Source organism: Salvelinus sp. IW2-2015, linkage group LG11 (genome assembly GCF_002910315.2).
Source record: "Salvelinus sp. IW2-2015 linkage group LG11, ASM291031v2, whole genome shotgun sequence".
Taxonomy (NCBI): Eukaryota; Metazoa; Chordata; class Actinopteri; order Salmoniformes; family Salmonidae; genus Salvelinus; species Salvelinus sp. IW2-2015.
The window spans coordinates 23,762,569-23,784,498 of NC_036851.1; the positions used below are offsets into that span (position 1 = coordinate 23,762,569).

Below are 21,930 nucleotides of genomic sequence, written 5' to 3' on the forward strand. Positions count from 1 at the left end.
ATGACAGCCCGCTTGGAGTTGCCAAAAGGCACCTGAAGGACTCTCAGACCTTGAGAAACAAGATTCTCTGGTCTGATGAAACCAAGATTGAACTCTTTGGCCTGAATGCCAAGCACCATGTCTGGAGGAAACCTGGCACCATCCCTACGGTGAAGCATGTGGGTGGCAGCATCATGCTTTGCGGATGTTTTTCGGCGCGCAGGGACTGGAGGACTAGTCAGGATCGAGAGAAAGATGAACGGAGCAAAGTACAGAGAGATCCTTGGTGAAAACCTGCTCCAGAGCGCTCAGGGCCTCAGACTGGGGTGAAGGTTCACCTTCCAACAGGGCAACAACCCTAAGCACACAGCCAGGACAATGCAGGAGGGTCTTCGAGACAAGTCTCTGAATGTCCTTGAGTGGCCCAGCCACAGCCTGGACTTGAACTCAATCGAACATCTCTGGAGAGTCCAGAAAATAGCTGTGCAGAGACGCTCCCCATCCAACCTGACAGACCTTGAGAGGATCTGCAGAGAAGAATGGGAGAAACTCCCCAAATACAGGTGTTCCGAAGCTTGTAGCGTCATACCCAAGAAGACTTGAGGCTGTAATCGCTGCCAAAGGTGCTTCAACAAAGTTCTGAGTAAAGGGTCTGAATACTTATCTAAATGTGATATTTCTGTTTTTTTATTTATTTTTATACATTTTAATTTTTTTAATAAACAGCCTTTGCTTTGTCATTATGGGGTTTTATGTGTAGATTGAGGGAAAAAATACATTTTGGAATAAGGCTATAACGTAACAAAATGTGGAAAAAGTCAAGGGGTCTGAATACTTTCCCGAATGCACTGTGTATCATGGTGTACAAGACACCTGTCTGAGGCCATGGGGGATGGTACAGTCAATCACTCTAAGACATGTGCTACTGAAATTGTATATGGTTAAATAACATAAGAACAATGGCGCAACACTAAAAAAATATATATAATTTTATATCAAATGTGTTTTCCCCAGCGTTGGATAGTGGTCAGTGTCCGTGGATCTGAAACACATCAGTGTGCTGTTGAATTGGCACCTTTTCCTAGACAATGTTGCTATGTGCATAATGACAAAGAAAAACAGGTTTTTAGAATTTTTGGCAAATTTATAAAAAACAGTATTCAGACCCATTACAACACTCTCTGGTACGCTTATAGTGTATTTAGTGTTGTTTACATTGTTCCAAAAAATGATATTGTAATCTAACAGCACCTGTTTGGCATGCATAATATGGACGCAGATCTTGTTCCTTAACTTATTTTTCTTGATCTCCAGTATTTTCCTTAATTAGTCAAATGTATTCCACACATCTGACTTCCCTTTTACCTCATGAGCAACCAGTAGCCTAAACATCAAATCAAATGTTATTTGTCACATGCGCGGAATACGTAGTAGACCTTACAGTGAAATGTTTACTTACAAGCCCTTAACCAACAACTCAGTTAAGAAAAATACCTAAAAATAAATGAAAGTAACAAACAATTAAAAAGCAGCATTCCCCCCTTTCGAGTTTATTTGTCATGCATACATGTGTCACATTAAGAGAGCAAGGGTTGAGGGAATAGGGAATGTTTTTCCTAAACAAATGAGGGATTTTATGTTACAGCTGGGTCTCCCGAGTGGCGCAGTGGTCTTAGGCACTGCATCACAGTGTTAGCTGTGCCACTAGAGATCCTGGTTCGAGTCCAGGCTCCGTCGTAGCTGGTCTGTGACTGGGAGACCCATGGGGTGTCGCCTGGGTTAGGGGAGGGTTTGGCCGGCAGGGATGTTCTTGTCCCATCGTGCACTAGTGACTCCTGTGGCAGGCCATGCGCAGTGCAAGCTGATGTGGTCGCCAGGTGTACGGTGTTTCCTCCAACACATTGGTGCGGCTGGCTTCTGGGTTAAGTGGGCATTGTGTCAAGAAGCAGTGCGGTTTGGCTGGGTTGTGTTTCGGAGGACACATGACTCTTGACCTTCGCCTCTCCCGAGTCTGTACGGGAGTTGCAGCAATGAGACAAGACTGTAACTACCAATTGGATACCACGAAAAAGGGGTAAAATGTTTTTATTTAAAAAAAAATAAGAAAAAGAAAATTGACACTTGGATTGTGCCATTCAGAGGGTGAATTGGCAAGACAAAATATTTAAGTGCCTTTGAATGGGGTATGGTAGTAGGAGCCAGGCACACCGGTTTAAGTGTGCCAAGAACTGCAACGCTGCTGGGTTTGTCACGCTCAAAAGTTTCCCACGTGTATCAAGAAAATAATGGTCTATCACCCAAAGGACATCCATCCAACTTGACACAACTGTGGGAAGCATTGGAGTCAACATGGTCCAGCATCCCTGTGGAATGCTTTTGACACATTTGAAGAGTCCAAGTCCCAACGAAGGAGGTGCAACTCAATATTAGGACATCTGGTTTTGAGAGCGTTGACACACAGATTAGAGTGGTGGTCAATCTGAGGTTGTGAGACAGCTGGCTCTCCCCTGTACGGCTGTTGATTGGGTAACCCTCTGTGACATCTCTAGGGTGGTGCAGGGTGCCCAATGTCACAAGTGCCGCCATGGAACATGCACTTAGTGGCCAGTTTATTAGGTACACCACCCGGTTCATGAAAATGGTTTGCGCCTACAGAGAGTGAGTCATGTGGCCTTGGCTTGCTATATAAAGCAGGCAGACAGGCATCGAGGCATTTAGTTACTGTTTGATTGAACGTTAGAATGGGCAAAGCGAGTGACCTAAGTGACTTTGAGCGTGGTATGCTCGTCGGTGCCAGGTGTGCCGGTTCCAGTACCTCAGAAACAGCTGGCCTCCTGGGCTTTTCACGCACAACAATGTCTAGGATTTACAGAGAATAGTGCGACACACAAAACACATCCAGTGATCTGGCGGACAAATGTAAATAATAGAAAAATATATAAATAAAATTGTGGCATCTGGTTTGCTTAATATAAGGAATTTAATGTATAGCATCTACTTTAACTTTTTACTTCTACTCAAGTATGGCAATTTAGTACGTTTTCTACCACTGTACTTAAGTACATTTTAAACCAGATACTTCACTTTTACTTGAGTCATTTTCTATTAATTGAGAACTTTTTTCACCTCTGCTGACACAACACCTTTAAATAACTGAAGGGCCGAAGGAGGAAAAATAGCCCGAAGCCCTGCAAAGGACTGCACGGCTGTCACGTCCTGACCATAGTTCTTATGTGTTTGCTTGTTTTAGTGTTGGTCAGGACGTGAGCTGGGTGGGCATTCTATGTTGTGTGTCTAGTTTGTCTGTTTCTGTGTTCGGCCTAATATGGTTCTCAATCAGAGGCAGCTGTCAATCGTTGTCCCTGATTGAGAATCATATATAGGTGGCTTGTTTTGTGTTGGGGATTTGTGGGTGGTTGTTTCCTGTCTTTGTGTTTTGTCTGCACCAGAAAGGACTGTATCGGTTTGCCACATTTGTTATTTTGTTCGTTGTAGTGTTCACTGTTTTCGTTTATTAAAGTCATGTTGAACACGGAATACGCTGCGTCTTGGTCCGATCCCTGCTACACCTCCTCTTCAGACGAAGAGGAGGAAGGCTGCCGTTACAATGGCAACAGCCTTATTAGCTGAATCGAGATGGGCTGGGAGTGAGAAGGAGAGGAAGAGGATGAGTTTGGGCCCACACGATGCAGTTTGGGCCCACACGATGCAGAGGGGAAGAAAGTGGGCGCTGCTTTGTGGGATTTTTAGGGGGTGTCAAGTTATGCAAGGCCTGGAGAAGCGGCTTCTGCTAGACTGGATCCAGTATATTCTCCACAGAGGGGAAGGAGCCTTTAATAATACATGAGCAAAAACAGAGCAAAAAGGGGGCATCTTCAGAGGAGCAAGTAGAGCGAGAAAGTGGGCTCTACTGCCATGAAGCCATGACAGAGAGACGGTGTATTGAGGGTTGAGAGGATGAAGGAAAAGGGGAGGCATCATTTATGATGAGAAATTAGGCAATAGGAAAGTTGTTTAATCTCATCTGGGATAAATAATATGGCATTCTTCTCTAGACTCAGTTTAATACCATACATATAAAACACATTGAACAGAAAGAAAATCATGGCAAATTGGACCAATGATAAATTAATTCCCCATTTAGTATTAGTCATGTAGCCTACATGTGCCTTAAGAGAGAAGACTGGAATATAAATAGCAGAGGATGTCATCCAAATTGCACTTCAGAGAAACCCAATTAATGTCAAGCAGAACATTCAAGAAAACACAACTATTATCCAATATTAAAACATGAGCGTTCCGCTAATATGTAGTGATGGGGGGGGGAATCTAAACTCAGCAAAAAAAGAAACGTCCTCTCACTGTCAACTGCGTTGTAAATATTTATATGAACATAACAAGATTCAACAACTGAGACATAAACTGAACAAGTTCCACAGACATGTGACTAACAGAAATAGAATAATGTGTCCCTGAACAAAGGGGGGGTCAAAATCAAAAGTAACAGTCAGTATCTGGTGTGGCCCCCAGCTGCATTAAGTACTGCAGGGCATCTCCTCCTCATGGACTGCACCAGATTTGCCAGTTCTTATGTTACCCCACTCTTCCACCAAGGCACCTGCAAGTTCCCGGACATTTCTGGGGGGAATGGCCCTAGCCCTCACCCTCTGATTCAAGGAGTCCCAGACGTGGGATTGAGATTGGGATCTCAATGGGATTGAGATTCGGACTCTTCGCTGGCCAAGGCAGAATACTGGCATTCCTGTCTTGCAGGGAAATCACACACAGAATGAGCAGTATGGCTGGTGGCATTGTCATGCTGGAGGGTCATGTCAGGATGAGCCTGCAGGAAGGGTACCACATGAGGGAGGAGGATGTCTTCCCTGCAACACACAGCGTTGAGATTGCCTGYAATGACAACAAGCTCAGTCCGATGATGCTGTAACACACCGCCCCAGACCCTGACGGACCCTCCACCTCCAAATCGATCCCGCTCCAGAGCACAGGCCTTGGTGTAACGCTCATTCCTTCGACGATGAACGCGAATCCGACCATTACCCCTGCTGAGACAAAACCTCGACTCGTCAGTGAAGAGCACTTTTTGCCAGTCCTGTCTGGTCCGGCGACGGTGGGTTTGCACCCATAGGCGACGTTGTTGCCCGTGATGTCTGGTGAGGACCTGCCTTACAACAGGCCTACAAGCCCTCAGTCCAGCCTCTCTCAGCCTATTGCGGACAGTCTGAGCACTGATGGAGGGATTGTGCGTTCCTGGTGTAACTCGGGCAGTTGTTGTTGCCATCCTGTACCTGTCCCGTAGGTGTGATGTTCGGATGTACCGATCCTGTGCAGGTGTTGTTACACGTGGTCTGCCACTGCGAGGACGATCAGCTGTCCGTCCTGTCTCCCTGTAGCGCTGTCTTAGGCGTCTCACAGTATGGACATTACAATTTTTTGCCCTGGCCACATCTGCAATTCTCATGCCTCCTTGCAGCATGCCTAAGGCATGTTCACGCAGATGAGCAGGGACCCTGGGCATCTTTCCTTTGGTGTTTTTCAGAGTCAATAGAAAGGCCTCTTTAGTGTCCTAAGTTGTCATAACTGTGACATTAATTGCCTACCGTCTGTAAGCTGTTAGTGTCTTAACGACCGTTCCACAGGTGCATGTTCATTAATTGTTTATAGTTCATTGAACAAGCATGGGAAACAGTGTTTAAACCCTTTACAATGTTTACGATGTTTACGATGTTTCTACAACTTGATTGTAGTCCACCTGTGGTAAATTCAATTGATTGGACATGATTTGGAAAGGCACACAACTGTCTATTTAAGGTCCCACAGCTAACAGTGCGTGTTAGAGCAAAAACCAAGCCACGAGGTCGAAGGAATTGTCCGTAGAGCTCCGAGACAGGATTGTGTCAATGCACAGATCTGGGGAAGGGTACCCAAACATTTCTGCAGTATTGAAGGTCCCCAAGAACGCAGAGGCCTCCATCATTCTGAAATGGAAGAAGTTTGAAACCACCTTCCTAGAACTGGCCGCCCCCTAGAGCTGGCCGCCCCCTAGAGCTGGCCGCCCCACCAAACTGAGCAATCGGGGGAGAAGGGCCTTGGTCAGGGAGGTGACCAAGAACCTGATGGTCACCTTTACAGAGCTTCATAGTTCCTCTGTGGAGATGGGAGAACCTTCCAGAAGGACAACCATCTCTGCGGCACTCCACCAATCAGGCCTGTTTGGTAGAGCAGCCAGATGGAAGCTACACCTTAGTAAAAGGCACATGACAGCCCACTTGGAATTTGCCAAAAGGCACCTAAAGGACTCTCAGACCATGAAAAACAAGATTCTCTGGTCTGATGAAACCAAGATTGTCTTTAGCCTGAATGCCAAGCATCTCGTCCGGAGGAAACCTGGCACCATCCCTACGGTGAAGCATGTGGTGGCAGTGTCATGCTGTGGGGATGTTTTTCAGTGGAAAGGACTGGGAGACTAGTCAGGATCAAGGGAAAGATGAATGGAACAAAGGACAGAGATCCTTGATGAAAATCTGCTCCAGAGCGCTCAGAACCTCAGACTGGGGCACAAGTTCACCTTCCAACAGGACAAAGACCCTAAGCACACAGTCAAGACAACGCAGGAGTGGCTTCGGGACAAGTTTCTGAATGTCTTTGAGTGGCCCAGCCATGGCCCGGACTTGAACCCAATCAAACATCTCTGGAGAGACCTAAAAATAGCTGTGCAGTGACGCTCCCCATCTAACCTGAGAGAGCTTGAGAGCATCTGCAGAGAAGAATGGGAGAAACTCCCCAAATACAGGTGTGCCAAGCTTATTGCGTCATACCCAAGAAGACTCAAGGTTGTAATCACAGCCAAAGGTGCTTCAACAAGGTACTGAGTAAAGGGTCTGAAAACTTTGTCATTATGGGGTATAATGTGTAGATTGATGAGGAAAAACACGATTTAATAAAGTTTAGAATGAGGCTGTAACGTAACAAAATGTGGGAAACATCAAGGGGTCTGACTACTTCCGAATGCACTGTACATAGAGATATTATTTTTGACGATATCGCAATTGTATTTTATTTTTGAAAACAGCTGTACCTGCACCAAAACTCCAGTTATTTTTCCTTCACATCTTGTTCTCCATTTCTTTTTAAATAGTGAGTCCATTTGTTTTACGGCACTTTTATTTTCATGACTGATCAAAACACACTTTTCTCATGGGACTCTCTTGTCCCTCTGCAGCAGACATTTGGTGAGCAATATGTTTGGAACATTGAATCGCAATAAAATTGCAGTATCAAATCGCAATAAATATAGAATCGTGAGAATTGCAATGCATATCGTATCGGCACCGAAGTATCGTGATAATATCGTATGAGGTCCCTGGCAATTCCGAGCGTTACTAATATGTAGCTTACATTGTACAATGACATCTAGTGAAACTTGGGGTGAGCTTGGAATCTTAGAGGCTGGGGAGAGCAGAGTGGAGCTACTTCCCCATGTCACTCCAGTGTACCCATACTAATGTAATGTCCCTGCAGCAAACACACACATCCTCCTCTTCCACCCACTTCATAAGAGAACACAGACGACAATTGCGTGACCATCCCTGAAAATATATACAGTACTCGAACAGAGATGTAGCCACCACACACACACACACACACACACCACACACACACACACACACACACACCCACACACACACACACACACACAACACACACACACACACACACACACACACACACACACACACACACACACACACAACAACACACACACACACAGGACATGTTAAGTGTGTGTTTAGTACCATACAAAGTGTTAGAGGAAAGAGTGATAGGAGTATTGCACGCTGACAGTAGGTGAAGTGACAGGGCTCTCTGCCACGCTCCACTCCTGACTGGCATGGGCTCTGACACAATGTCTGCCTGTGCCAACCTGAGATGGTGTAGCAAAGTAATAAGAGTCACAGCAGAGACTACTTCCCATCAGATACCCATTATGTTCAGCTCCAGTGAAGAAAACATAGTGGAACGAGCTACAGCACGAACAACATCTGTGCAGCACTACTGCTGTCAGCTAACTGAAACATCTGTGCAGCACTACTGCTGCCGCTAACTGAAACATCTGTGCAGCACTACTGCTGCAGCTAACTGAAACATCTGTGCAGCACTACGCTGCCAGCTAACTGAAACATCTGTGCAGCACTACTGCTGCCAGCTAACTGAAACATCTGTGCAGCACAACTGCTGCCAGCTAACTGAAACATCTGTGCACCACTACTGCTGTCAGCTAACTGAAACATCTGTGCGCACTACTGCTGTCAGCTAACTGAAACATATGTGCAGCACTACTGCTGCCAGCTAACTGAAACATCTGTGCAGCACTACTGCTGCCAGCTAAACTGAAACATTCTGTGCAGCACTACTGCTGTCAGCTACTGAAACATCTGTGCAGCACAACTGCTGCCAGCTAACTGAAACATCTGTGCAGCACTACTGCTGCCAGCTAACTGAAACATCTGTGCAGCACAACTGCTGTCAGCTAACTGAAACATCTGTGCAGCACTACTGCTGCCAGCTAACTGAAACATCTGGCAGCACAACTGCTGTCAGCTAACTGAAACATCTGTGCAGCACAACTGCTGTCAGCTAACTGAACATCTGTGCAGCACTACTGCTGCCAGCTAACTGAAACATCTGTGCAGCACTACTGCTGTCAGCTAACTGAAACATCTGTGCAGCACTAACTGCTGCCAGCTAACTGAAACATCTGTGCAGCAATACTGCTGCAGCTAACTGAAACATCTGTGCAGCACTACTGCTGTCAGCTAACTGAAACATCTGGTGCAGCACAACTGCTGTCAGCTAACTGAAACATCTGTGCAGCACAACTGCTCGTCAGCTAACTGAAACATCTGTGCAGCACTGCTGCCAGCTAACTGAAACATCTGTGCAGCACAACTGCTGACAGCTAACTGAAACATCTGTGCAGCACTACTGCTGCCAGCTAACGAAACATCTGTGCAGCAACAACTGCTGCAGCTAACTGAAAACATCTGTGCAGCACTACTGCTGCCCAGCTAACTGAAACATCTGTCAGCACTACTGCTGCCAGCTAACTGAAACATCTGTGCAGCACTACTGCTGCAGCTAACTGAAACATCTGTGCAGCACTACTGCTGCCAGCTACTGAAACAATCTGTGCAGCACTACTGCTGCCAGCTAACTGAAACATCTGTGCAGCACTACTGCTGCCAGCTAACTGAAACATCTGTGCAGCACTACTGATGCCAGCTAGAGAAGACTGGAATATACTGACACTGAGGACAATCTGGACATGCAGTAAAGCTATTTAAATGGTTATCTAATATAAAAGTAAAAAATGTGTTTTCTAACCCCTGTAAACAGTCAGTAAACCATCCTCACAGATGCCTACTTAAGAACCATTAGCGCTGAAATGAGATGACCGCTGGGAACTGTAGAGCAGGGATCGGCAACAGGTGGACTATCAATAACATTTAAACTAACAATCTACTAACCCTAGCCCTAACGTTAAGCCTTATCCTAACCCTAACCTTTATTCTAAACCTAACCCAAACTGTAACCTTAGCAAACAGTTATTTATCTACAGATAGTTTGTTGATAATATGACCAGATGGAAATCCGGACAATCCAAATAAAGAATGACCTAATTTTGTTTTGGTGGGAAAAATGCTAAAATCACCAGGCATTCATCTAAAAATGAGTTTAATTTAGGAAAACTGTTCCCAAGTATTCCCACAAATTGTGTCTCAATGTAATCAAGGTATGAAATTATTCTTATTTTCAAATACAATCTCTTTTTGTGCTTAGTTGTGGTCAATTTGCAGTGTAAAAATTATTATAATTAAGGTCCGGGCCCCCAACCATCCGCTCTGAGGAAAATCGGCCCGTGGCTGAATCTAGTTTCCTACCCCTGCTGTAGAGGGTGCAGCATGGAGTACAGTAGTAGACCCAATCTGAGGTGGAACATCTGCACCACCTAGTGGCTAACAACAGCCATTACATAAAATACAAAAAGTATTCATCAACATGTTAGGCCTATATACTACAGTATCTATAAATGCATCTGCATTTTGTCCCCCCAAGAAAGAGAATCATTAAGAGATCAATACCATGCTCAACCTGATCTCCTACTCCAACATGTCTATAGCAACTACGTTCATTAGGTGGCGACAGACTTTAATTTGAGAATTCACCTTTTACAAATACTTAAAAAGGTCCAATGCATACATACAAATCATTTCCGGGTAACAATTAAGTACCTTACTGTAATAGCGTTCCATTAAGATGGTCAAAAAGAAACAAAAATGGCTTTTTAACAAAAAAACTATTTCTCAAGCAATAATTGTTGGAACTGTCTGGAGGTGGGGGCCTATTGGGAGGGATATGTAACCTGAAAACTAGCTGTTATTGGCAGAGAGGTCCAGGAGCTCTTTTTTTATTGGTTCATTAACTTATACAACCTGACGATGTTAACAACCTAGCCAGAACTCCACCAATGCTAAACCTGTTGATTACAAGGTGCTGTATAAATCGTATTTTCAATCAGCAACTAACAATCAGAAAATAACACAGATCTAATTTTTTCACTCTTTTACAGTGATAGTTTCATCAGCTGTTGTATGATATCATACAACACTCTAGATCACCTTAACTTCGCACAAAGCGATGCATATAAAGCTCTCCCTTCCTCCCAAAAAAATAAATGAACTCCATTTAGCAAATGCGATCATAACTCTATCCTCCTGATACCTGCTTACAAGCAAAAAACTCAAACAGGAAGTAGCAGTGACACACACAATATAAAAGTGGATACTAAACTACAGGACTGCTTTGCTAGCACAGACTGGAATATATTCCAGGATTCATCTGATGGCATTTAAAAATATATATATATATATTTGTTATTTCACCTTTATTTAACCAGGTAGGCTAGTTGAGAACAAGTTCTCATTTGCAACGGTGACCTGGCCAAGATAAAGCATAGCAGTTCAACACATACAACAACACAGAATCACACATAGAATAAACAAAACATACAATAATACAGTACAAAAAAAGAAAACAAAAAGTCTATATACAATGAGTGCAAATGAGGTAAGATAAGGGAGTTAAGGCAACAAATAGGCCATGGTGGCATTGTAATTACAATATAGCAATTAAACACTGGAATGATAGATGTGCAGAAGATGAATGTGCAAGTAGAGATACTGGGGTGCAAAGGAGCAAGATAAATAAATAAATACAGTATGGGGATGTGGTAGTTGGATGGGCTGTTTACAGATGGGCTATGTACAGGTGCTCTGTGAGCTGCTCTGACAGCTGGTGCTTAAAGCTAGTGAGGGAGATATGAGTCTCCAGCTTCAGTGATTTTTGTAGTTCGTTCGAGTCATTGGCAGCAGAGAACTGGAAGGAAAGGCGGCCAAATGAGGAATTGGCTTTGGGGGTGACCAGTGAGATATACCTGCTGGAGCGTGTGCTACGAGTGGGTGCTGCTATGGTGACCAGTGAGCTGAGATAAGGCGGGGCTTTACCTAGCAGAGACTTGTAGATGACCTGGAGCCAGTGGGTTTGGCGACGAGAATGAAGCGAGGGCCAGCCAACGAGAGCGTACAGGTCGCAGCTGTGGGTAGTATATGGGGCTTTGGTGACAAAACGGATGGCACTGTGATAGACTGCATCCAATTTGTTGAGTAGAGTGTTGGGGGCTATTTTATAAATGACATCGCCGAAGTCGAGGATCGGTAGGATGGTCAGTTTTACGAGGGTATGTTTGGCAGCATGAGTGAGAGGTGCTTTGTTGCGAAATAAGAAGTTGATTCTAGATTTAATTTTGGATTGGAGATGCTTAATGTGAGTCTGGAAGGAGAGTTTACAGTCTAACCAGACACCTAGGTATTTGTAGTTATCCACATATTCTAAGTCGGAGCCGTCCAGAGTAGTGATGCTGGATGGGCGGGCAGGTGCGGGCAGTGATCGGTTGAAGAGCATGCATTTAGTTTTACTTGCATTTAAGAGCAGTTGGAGGCCACGGAAGGAGAGTTGTATAGCATTAAAGTGTCCAAAGAAGGGCCAGAAGTATACAGAATGGTGTCGTCTGCGTACTGAGGAGTTTACCACATCAGTCACCGGCTTCATTAATAAGAGAATTAATGACGTCGTCTCCACAGTGACCGTACGTACAGTTGAAGTTGGAAATTTACATACACCTTTGCCAAATACATTAAAACTCAGTTTTTCACAATTCATGACATTTAATCAGAGTAAAAATGCTCTGTCTTAGGTCAGTTAGGATCACCACTTTATTTTAAGAATGTGAAATGTCAGAATACTACTAGAGAATGATTTATTTCAGCTTTTATTTCTTTCATCCCAGTCCCAGTGGGTCAGAAGTTTACATCAAATCACATTTATTTATATAGCCCTTCTTACACCAGCTGATATCTCAAAGTGCTGTACAGAAACCCAGCCTAAAACCCCAAACAGCAAGCAATGCAGGTGTAGAAGCATACACTCAATTAGTATTTGGTAGCATTGCCTTTAAATTGTTTAACTTCTTATGGCTGCAGGGGCAGTATTGAGTAGCTTGGATGAAAGGTGCACAGAGGTGCCCATAGTAAACTGCCTGCTCCTCTGTCCCAGTTGCTAATATATGCATATTATTATTCGTATTGGATAGAAAACACTCTGAAGTTTCTAAAACTGTTTGAATTATGTCTGTGAGTATAAAATAACTCATATGGCAGGCAAAAACCTGAGAAGTTCCACTTCCTGTTTGAATTGTTTCTGAGGTGGCAGATTTTCAACCAATCTCTCATTGAAATTACAGCGAGATATTGATGAGTTTTCACTTCCTACGGCTTCCACTAGATGTCAACAGTCAATAGAACTTTGTCTGATGACTCTAATGTGAAGGGGGGCCGAAGGAGACAGGAATTAGTCATCACTGCCATGAGGTGACCACGCATTGAACACGCGCGTTCACGTGAGGAGGACCTCCGTTCCACCGCTCTTCTGAAGTCAATCTAATTCTCCGGTTGGAACGTTATTCAAGATGTAACAACATTCTAAAGATTGATTCAGTACATAGTTTGACATGTTTCTACTGACTGTTACGGAACTTTTGGACATTTCGTCACGTTATAGTGGATGCGCTTTGTGACTTTGGAATTGTTTACCGCTAACGTGCTAACCAAAGTAGCTAATTGAACATAAATAACGGACATTATCGAACAAATCAAGAATTTATTGTGGACCTGGGATTCCTAGGACTGCATTCTGATGAAATTCATCAAAGGTAAGGAAACATTTATCATGTATTTTCTGGTTTCAGTTGACCCCAACATGGCGGCTAATTTGGCTATTGTTCTGAGCTCCGTCTCAGATTATTGCATGATTTGCTTTTTCCATAAAGTTTTTTTGAAGTCTGACACAGCAGTTGCATTAAGGAGAAGTATATCTATAATTCCATGTGTATAACTTGTATTATCATCTACATTTATGATGAGTATTTCTGTTGAAACGATGTGGCTCTCTGCAAAATCACTTGATGTTTTTGGAACTAGTGAATGTAACGCGCCAATGTAAACTCAGATTTTTTGTTATAAATATGAACTTTATCAAACAAAACATGCATGTATTGTGTAACATGAAGTCCTATGAGTGTCATCTGATGAAGATAATCAAAGGTTAGTGATTCATTTTATCTCTATTTCTGCTTTTTGTGAAAGCTATCTTTCGCTGGAAAAATGGCTGTGCTTATTGTGGTTTGGTGGTGACCTAACATAATCGTTTGTAGTGCTTTCACTTTGGTGGGATTAACAACAAGATTACCTTTAAAATGATATAAGACACATGTATGTTTGAGGAATTTTAATTATGAGATTTCTGTTGTTTGAATTTGAATTGAATTGAATTTCACTGGCTGCTGTCATATCGATCCCGGTAGCGGGATGCAGCCATAAGAAGTTAACTTGGGTCAAACGTTTTAGGTAGCCTTCCACAAGCATTCCACAATAACAGAGCAGAGCTGGTGTAACTGAGTCAGGTTTGTCGGCCTCCTTGCTCGCACACGCTTTTTCAGTTCTTCCCAAAAATGTTATATAGGGTTGAGGTCAGGGTTTTGTGATGGCCACTCCAATACCTTGACTTTGTTGTCCTTAAGCCATTTTGCCACAACTTTGGAAGTATGCTTGGGGTCATTGTCCATTTGGAAGACCCATTTGTGACCAAGCTTTAACTTCCTGACTGATGACTTGAGATGTTGCTTCAATATATCCACATAATGTTCCTACCTCATGATGCCATCTATTTTGTGAAGTGCACCAGTCCCTCCTGCAGCAAAGCACCCCCACAACATGATGCTGTCACCTCTGTGCTTCACGGTTGGGATGGTGTCCTTCGGCTTGCAAGCCTCCCCCTTTTTCATCCAAACATAACGGTGGTCATTATGACCAAACAGTTCTATTTTTGTTTCATCAGACCAGAGGATATTTCTCCAAAAAGTACGATCTTTGTGCCCATGTGCAGTTGCAAACCGTAGTCTGGCATTTTTATGGAGGTTTTGGAGCAGTGGATTCTTCCTTGCTGAGCGGCCTTTCAGGTTATGTCGATATAGGACTTGTTTTACTGTGGCTATAGATACTTTTGTACCGGTTTCCTCCAGCATATTCACAAGGTCCTTTGCTGTTGTTCTGGGATTTATTTGCATTTTTCGCACCAAAGTAYGTTCATCTCTAGGAGACAGAAAGCGTCTCCTTCCTGAGCGGTATGACGGCTGCATGGTCGCATGGTGTTTATACTTGCATCCTATTGTTTGTACAGATGAACGTGGTACCTTCAGGCGTTTGGAAATTGCTCCCAAGGATGAATTTTTCTTCTGAGTTCTTGGCTAATTTCTTTTGATTTTCCTATGATGTCAAGCAAAGAGGCACTGAGTTTGAAGGTAGGCCTTGAAATACATCCACAAGTACACCTCCAATTCACTAAAATTATGTCAATTAAGCTATCAGAAGCTTCTAAAGCCATGACATAATTTTCTGGAATTTTCCAAGCTGTTTAAAGGCACAGTCATGTAAACTTCTGACCCACTGGAATTGTGATACAGTGAATTATAAGTTAAATAATCTGTCTGTAAACAATTGTTGGGAAAATTACTTGTGTCATGCACAAAGTAGATGTCCTAACCGACTTGCCAAAACTATAGTTTGTTAACAATACATTTGTGGAGTGGTTGAAAAACAAGTTTTAATGACTCCAATCTAAGTGTATGTAAACTTCTGACTTCAACTGTACATATCCCAACCAGAAGCCATGGATTACAGGCAACATCTGCACTAAACTAAAGGCTAGAGGTGCCGCTTTCAAGGAGCGGGATACTAATCCGGACGCTTATAAGAAATCCTGCTGTGCCCTCTGACGAACCATCAAACAGGCAAAGCATTAATACAGGACTAAGATCAAATCGTACTACACCAAATCGTACTACGCCACCCCGCCACCTCGGACCTCGGACGTCGGATGTTTCAGGGCTTGCAAACCATCACAGATTACAAAGGGAAACCTAGCCACGAGCTCCCCAGTGACGCAAGCCTACCAGATGAGTTAAATGCCTTCTATGCTCGCTTCTAGGCAAGGAACACCGAACCATACATGAGAGCATCAGCTGTTCCGGACATCTGTGTGATCACACTCTCCGTAGCTGAGTAAAATCTTTGAACAGGTTAACTTTCAGACGGATTACCAGGACACATACTCAGAACATTCAACCTCTCCCTGATCCCGTCTGTAATACCTACATGTTTCAAGCAGACCACCATAGTCCCTGTGCCCAAGAACGCCAAGGTAACCTGTCTAAATGACTATCTCCACTTAGCACTCACACCTGTAGCCATGAAATGCTTTGAAAGGCTGGTCATGGCTCACATCAACACCGTCATCACAGACACCCTGGACACACTCCAATTCACATACCGCCCCAAAAGATCCACAGATTATGCAATCCCTATTGAACTCCAGAATGCCCTTTCCCAACTGGACAAAAGGAACACCTATGTGAGAATGCTGTTCATTGACTACAGCTCAACATTCAACACCATAGTGCCCCCCAAGCTCATGTTCCTTGGTGTCCACATCACTAAGGACCTATCATGGTCCAAACACACCAACACAGTCGTGAAGAAGGCACGACAATGCCTCTTCCCCCTTAGGAGGCTGAAAATATTTAACGTTTTACAGTTGAACCATTGACAGCATCTTGACAAGCAGCATCACCGCTTGGTATGGCAACTGCTTGGCATCCGACCACAAGGCGCTACAGAGGATAGTGAGTACGGCCCAGTACATCACTGAGGCCTTGCTCCCTTCAATCCAGGACCTCTATACCAGGCGGTGTCATAGGAAGGCCCAAAAAATTGTCAAAGACTCTAGCCATCCAAGTCATAGACTGTTCTCTCTGATACTGGACGGCAAGCAGTACCGGAGCGCCAAGTCTGGAACCAAAAGGCTCCTGAACAGCTTCTACCCCTAAGCCATACGACTGCTGTACAGTTAATCAAGTGGCTACCTGGACTATTTGCATGAATACCCTTTTTTTCCACTGAATCTCTTGCGCTGGCTCTAAGCACACTCACTGGACTCTACCCACACACTCACACATACTACACTGACACTCCAACACACACACACACACACACTTCACATACGCTGCTACCTACATGTACATGTTCAATCAGGTCACCAGTGATACAAGTCAGTATTCAACTTCCATCCACGTCTGAGGATGTCGGGAGATGATGTAGAAACTGGCCACTAGGGGCAACAGTGAGTGGTTTTGCTAGGGTGTTGTGGATGAGGATGGCAGATGGGAGTAGGCATCTGATTCCAAAGGTTGCAAGTTTGAATCCAGCAATTTGTTTTTTAGATTTGTGTTTCAAGCCTATCCCAAACAAATTTGACATTTGCAACAACTTTGAAATTTGACGTTTGGGAAACATGGATGAACATCTAATTCAGAAGAGAGATTGTGAGAGCTAGATGACATGTTACCTCAATAACCTCAACTACCTTGACTTGGTACTGGTACTTCTTGTATATAGCCTCGTTATTGTGACTATTTCCTTTTTTATTTTGTATATGTTTTTAACTTTTTAACTTTGTATTGTTGGGAAAGGGTTCATAAGTAAGCATTTCACGGTAAATTGAATTAGGTACATGTGACCAACAACATTTAATTTAATTTGAAAACGCAGGCAAAACCGAATTTTGGCTGCACTGGGCTTTTAACAATCAATGTCATCATATCAACCAAGCAAACCTGAAATGGATGAAAAATACAGTTGAAAAAGAGGCCAATTTAGTAGCCCTAATTCCCACAAATTCCCATCACCCTTAAGAAATTCAGACAACCTGTGAGAAGTAACATCTTAGTATGATATTATATCCTTATTGTGAGACTGGGGGAAATGCACATTTTGAGGCAATCTAGAACTTTTTAAATGAAACACTTGAGACCTGTGACCCCCACACTGAAAATACTTTGTTTCTTTTTACAGACTGCTTTGTGTTGTTCTGGCATCCAGTCTGTACTTTCCAACACAATGCATATGTAAATTAAGAGTTAGCACTGAGGGATACCATGCTGTTCTAGCTATTCTAGGACATGTAAGCCAATCGCCACTTTAATTCCTTTGAGTGCTATACACAACTGACCACACCTGTGTGTGTGTGTGTGTGTGTGTGTGTGTGTGTGTGTGTGTGTGTTTTTGTGGTGTGTGTGTAAATGGCTGCACCCTTACTAATGTTACATTAGACAATAGAAGTGCTCTTTTCTGTAATGTTGAAAACTTTTTGATCTTTTCAATATTCGTTTGACCTCTTTTGCAGGGTATACCTAAACATGGTCCATCTATGTAAGTATGATCAGGTTGCTATTTAACTAACGCTGTAAACATGGGCTAACTAGCACGTTGGGGTACTCTTATTAGCTAGCCGGAAATGTCTGTAACGTTACTGTTGACGAGCCATGAGTATGGTGTAAAGCAAGCTAGTAGTTAATAAAATGGCGTTTCTGATAAGTAATGTTTATTTCATGCAATTCACAACCGATAGCTACACAATAGCTAGACATTGAGTGTTATTTGTATTTGGGAAGGCCACTTGCTAATTAATTATTGTACACATGAAATACTGTTGGGTGTGTGGTGTTCCCATTTATTGTAGATTATGTTAAAAGAGAGCTCACCATGTTAAATTACCGTTGCGGTGGGTGGCAATCCAGATTCAAGTATTTTGCAGATAGCATAGTGTTATTGGAGCGGTTGTGGTGTATAAGCAGTAAAAAGTGTCAATCCCTAATTGCTTACTCTTTGACCGAAAACATCCTACTTCAAATGCTGTTCTTTTTTTCAGCCAATTTATTGCATATGAATTTCACCATTTAACGAAACAATACAATGCTGATTTTGTTGTATTATCCTTACAGCATCCTTCCTACTGAAGAGTACATGGAGGACACATGTCATCAGATTGGCAATGGCTGGCCACAACAGTCTAACAGACCTTCTACCGCATTGTGGCAGCTTACAACAAGCGAGCACGAGACAGTAAATAAATGAACAGCTAGGCTCTTATGACCCCCTGCAAAACATCTACAATGAGAAACTGGTCAGCATCAACTCTGACAGGATCAAGTACTGGATGGGCTGGCGTGGTACATCAACGGAAGCCTGTGGCCAAACTTCTAGGTGTGTTCCCTCTACCCTCACCATGACAACACACACTTTACAGGTTTATTGAAACGACCAGTGTAAGGCCTACATCATGGAAAAGACACTAAATCACAGGTTCATAAACTAACTATACTGAACCAAAATATAAACGCAACAATTTTTACGATTTTACTGAGTTACAGTTTATGTAAGGAAATCAGCCAATTGAAATAAATTCATTAGGTCCAAATCTATGGATTTCACATGACTGGGAAACATGAGGTAATGGCGGCGGATGAATGGCACGATAATTGGCCTCAGGATCTCGTCACGTTATCTCTGTGCATTCAAATTGCCATCGATAAAATGCAATTTTGTTTGTTGTCCGTAGCTTATGCCTGCCCATACCATAACCCCACCATGGGGCGCTCTGTTCACAACGTTGACATCAACAAACCACTCACCCACATGACGCCATACACATGCTCTGGGGTTGTGAGGCCGGTTAGATGTACTGCCAAATTCTCTAAAACGACGTTGGAGGCGGCTTATGGCAGAGAAATGAACATTCAATTCTCTGGCAACAGCTCTGCTGGACATTACTGCAGTCAGCGTGACAAAACTGCACATATTTTAGAGTGACTTTTTATTGTCCCCAGCACAAGGGGCACCTGTGTTATGATGATGATGCTGTTAAGCAAAATTTAAGAGAAAGAAGCTTTTTGTGCATATGCTACATTTCTGGGAACTTTAATTTTAGCTCATGATACATGGGACCAACACCAACACTTTGTTCAGTGTAGTATACTTTTAAATGTAATCAATACTTCCAATTAAGTCTCAATGCTACCTGGGAATCTATGTGGTCTAAGATACTGTTAACCCCATGTCTGTTCCTGTAGGACTGGCTGGGTTCTTCCYCCTGCATCCCATGACGGTGACAGAAACAGAGCGTCACAGGGCCCTGGCAGAACTAGCAGAGGAAGCAGCTCCAGAAGATGGAGTTAAGCAGCAGGAACTATGAGAGCTGGAGCGTGGGGGACTGTCAAGCATAGCAGGATGTGGTTACTGTACATGAAGGACAGCTATAAATGCCATTCTCCTCCCAAAAGGTTAGTGTCTATGGGGTCATATTGCACTTCCTAATGCTTCCACTAGATGTCAACAGTCTTTAGAACCTTGTTTGATGCTTCTACTGTGAGGATGAGAGAATAAGAGCGGATTGAGTCAGGGGTCTGGCATGAGCTGATCACGCTTGCTCACGTGAGAGTTAGCTGCGCTCCATCGCATTTCTACAGACAAAGGAATTCTCCTTTGCAGATACAGGTAACTGCCAAAATAAAGCAAACACCAACATAAAGTGTCTGGAACTCTATTGGAGGGATGCGACACCATTCAGATCTTAGCAATTCCATCATTTGGTGTTTTTGTTGATGGTGGTGGAAAATGCTGTCTCAGGCGCCGCTCCAGAATCTCCCATATGTGTTCAATTGGGTTGAGATCTGTCACTAGACGGCCATGGCATATGGTTTACATTGTTTTCATGCTCATCAAACCATTCAGTGACCACTGTCATCCTATGTGGGCATACCCATGTTAGCCAAAATAATGGCCAAAATAAGGTCCTTGTCACGGCTGTTGAAAGAGGTGGACCAAGGTGCAGCGTTGTGAGCGTACATTTTCCTTTATTAATAAAAATGACGCCGAACAAAACAACAAACACTACAAAAACAAACCGTGAAGCTACAGGCTATGTGCCCTAAACAAAAGTCAACTTCCCACAAAGACAGGTGGGAAAAAAGGCTACCTAAGTATGGTTCCCAATCAGAGACAACAATAGACAGCTGTCCCTGATTGAGAACCATCATTTTCCACCACCATCAACAAAAACACCAAATGATGGAATTGCTAAGATCTGAATGGTGTCGCATCCCTCCAATAGAGTTCCAGACACTTTATGTTGGTGTTTCCTTTATTTTGGCAGTTACCTGTATCTGTCCATGTCTCATGGACTCATGTCACAGGTCACAAGCGCAATGTGGTGTAGCAGCCTGTCAGGCAGAACAGCTCAATAGTATTGTTACTTTGCCTCTGACCACAGACCTGAAATAATGATGAGTGGAGTCGGAAGTTCCATGTAGATGCTGACCCAATTGCAGCCCTAATTACAGAATTGTACACTGATGAGGATACAAGAGCTAGCTGGGTTACTCTTCAACAGATCAGGTATTGTTTCTGTGAGAAACAAACACCAGTTGATACATACTGTACCGTAAACCAGACTAAGCCCTTTATTGTTTATATATACACACTGAACTGTAAACCCCTGACTAAGCCCTTTATTGTGTATGCACACTGACTAGAACGAACCAAACGTATCATGGATGACTAGAGAAAAATGACAATAGACTGCAGAGGACAGAGGGACTCTGGCTGTTTGAATATGGTAAAAGCACCATAGAGCTCCGTGTAACCTAACCTGACTCCCTCTTACCTGCCCCATCACAATGCTGTATATCAGTCAGCCCGCCACGGAACAGTGACTGAGCTTTACAGCACAGGCAACAATGGGCCCAGCAGTCTGCCAATGTCAATGACACACAACACTGCCTGGAGACAACAGTAGTCACCCTGTCTGTTATTAACTGCACCCACCTGCCTCTGAACCCTGACAACAGACAGCAACCATCCCTTACCTTAGTCAAAACAACAGCAGTATTCCTGGACTTCAGACTAGCCATATACAGGTTACTGACAAAATAATGGAAACACTTGAGTATATAAGGGATACAAAGTATATTGAACGCAGGTCCTTCCACACAGGTGTGGTTCCTGAGTTATTTAAGCAAGTAACATCCCATCATGCTTAGGGTCATGTATAAAAATGCGGGGCAGGCTATTATTTTGGCTACCATGGCTATGCCCCCATAGGATGACAATGCCCCCATCCACAGGGCACGAATGGTGACTGAATGATTTGATGAGCATGAAAACGATTTAAGCCATATGCCATCTCAGTCACCAGATCTCAACAGAATGGCACCGGAGGGGATGGCTGGCGTTTTTACGTGCTCCTAACCACCTGTGCTTTTTTGTTCACTTTTTCGCATTGTTTGGAACTTATTTGTTTAACTTATTTTGTACATAATGTTGCTGCTACCGTCTCTTATGACCGAAAATAACTTCTGGACAGCGA

The 21,930-nt window shown here is 43.4% G+C and overlaps 2 pseudogenes; one reads left to right on the top strand and one right to left on the bottom strand.

The window, feature by feature from the left end:
* Positions 1-21,930, bottom strand: part of LOC111970578 (voltage-gated potassium channel subunit beta-2-like) — a 105,515-nt pseudogene that overhangs the window by 67,707 nt on the left and 15,878 nt on the right.
* LOC111970009 (small ribosomal subunit protein bS16m-like) overlaps positions 1-21,930 on the top strand; it is a 59,139-nt pseudogene that overhangs the window by 22,700 nt on the left and 14,509 nt on the right.